The 2,051-nt window shown below is 43.7% G+C and overlaps 1 protein-coding gene across 2 annotated transcripts in view; it reads right to left on the bottom strand.

Annotated features, from left to right (window-relative positions):
- LOC105309037 (zinc finger protein 211-like) overlaps positions 1-2,051 on the bottom strand; it is a 12,469-nt gene that overhangs the window by 6,627 nt on the left and 3,791 nt on the right. For both annotated transcript variants that reach the window (XM_011385119.2, XM_023525985.1), the window contains exon 3: positions 82-161. The gene's annotated coding sequence lies outside the window, so the exon portion shown is untranslated. The remainder of the gene's footprint in view (positions 1-81; positions 162-2,051) is intronic.

Genomic DNA, 2,051 nt, shown 5'->3' with positions numbered 1-2,051 from the left:
TCTACTTGGTGAGACTGGGCCACCGAAGCTTGAGGGGCAAGGGCGGGATGCTGGAAGTGGAAGGAGCCCCAACGCGCTCACCGGGGTCAGGAAGGGCCTGTGAGTCCGGCTTCAGAGGAAGGTGCGCACAGAGCCTAATGCTGAGGACCTGCCGCCTGGATCTGTAAAGCACAAGAGACAGCGGAGCCGTTAAGCCGGGCTGGGATGGTGCAGCGACACGCTACAGCCGCGTCTCAGATGGTGACTGCGCTTCCTCGGCCTCTTGACATGCGTGTGTAAATGTCCACAGGCGGATCGACGTGCCAAGAGTTTCGGGATCCAGCAAAGGAAACGGCGGAAGCTGAGGCATGTACTGGACGGGGAGGAACCGAATGACCCGGAAAGGAGAGAAAACAAGGTCGCATCCAGCAAACCTGTGAGTGGCAGGTGACTGCCCCCTGTGTTTCTGGGTGCTGACACTGCCCTCTTTTGAGTTAATGAGTTATGAAGGAAGACAGGAATGCCCAACGCGTGGAAGATTCGATCCAGGTTAAAGTGCTGACTGACTATTTCCCAGAGCACGTGAGAGGGATGCAGGGACCTAGAAAGAATTTGAGATCGTCGCCATCACACCGGAAAGTATCTTCACTTTCCCTTAACTCTCTCCCCAGCCACCACGGCAGCAAAGTCAATCTGGCTGTGTCATATGTTTAAAACCTTATGAAAATAATGGCGGCTATTGAGAGAAAGAGGGGGGAAAAAAAACAGGAGGAAAGCAACGTGTCACCTTCAGTGTAGGTTTGTTCACAATAAACATTTTAAAGTCAGCAAGGAAAGCTCATTTCCATGCAAGCAGAAACCAGACGCAAAGTCAGGAAGGGATGCAATTCAGGTGACGTAGAGAATGAACGAGTCCTTAGAAGTTTACCACCTTTTCTCAGACTGAACTGTTAGGAGAAAATAATAAAGATCACAGTGGATATCAACAAAAATAGTCTAAAAAGATAGAAAAGAGCAACAAAACTGAGGTTCCTTGACAAAGTAAACTAAATGGAAAAACCTTCATCCAGAGTCACCAAGAAAAAAGGACCCAAATAAAATCGGAAGTGAAAGAGAAGTAACGCCTGACGACGCAAAAACAAGGATTGTAAGAAAAATACCCCAGGAACAAAAATTATGAAACCTCACTTACGACTGCACAAAAAATACCAAGGAATAAATTTAACCAAAGAGGTAAAAAAGACCCTGTACTCGGAAATTATAAACCGTCGAAGAAAGAAATGGGAGCGCATACTATGCCCATGGATAGGAAACTCATCCTTACCATGTCCGTACGACCCACCTAATGCAATCTACAGGTTCAATGCAATCCCTCGAAAGCCTATCAAAATACCGGTGGCATGCTTCGCAAAATAAAACGCTGATTTATACGGAACCACAAAAGACCCCAAAGAGCCAAAGCAATCTTGAGAAAGAACAAAGTTGTAGGTATCATGCTACCTGTTTGTTATCAAGCTATAGAAATCCAAACACACGATGCTGGCATTAAAAAAAGACCCATAGATCAATGGAACAGAAGAGAGAGCCCACAGATAAATCTATGGCAAAAGAGGCAAGACGGTCTCCTTAATAAAAAAAGTGTTTTGAAAACTGGGCAGAAAATGCAAAAAGAAAGATACAACCTTTTCACAACATATACAAGTCTAAACTCAACATGGATTAAAGACTTAAATGTAAGACCCGAAACTATACGCCTTCTATAAGAAAACATAGGCAGTGAACTGTAATTTATTTTTGGATATATCTCTTCAGACAATGGAAACATAAGAAAAAAATAAACAAATGGGACTACTAAAGAGTTTTTGCACAAGGAAAACCTTCGACGAAATTAAAAGACAACCTACCGAATGGGAGAAGATGGTCACCGATGATACTCATACAACTTAACACCTCTCCCCCCAAAAAAGAAAACTCACACAATACAATTTAACAAATGGGCAGAGGACGCGACTCTCTCCAGAGAACATATACATATGTATATGTGTGTGTGTATGTATATATGTATATATACA

This window comes from Pteropus vampyrus, unplaced genomic scaffold, assembly GCF_000151845.1.
Source record: "Pteropus vampyrus isolate Shadow unplaced genomic scaffold, Pvam_2.0 Scaffold661, whole genome shotgun sequence".
NCBI classification, from domain to species: domain Eukaryota; kingdom Metazoa; phylum Chordata; class Mammalia; order Chiroptera; family Pteropodidae; genus Pteropus; species Pteropus vampyrus.
This window is presented reverse-complemented; position numbering and strand designations above follow the sequence as displayed.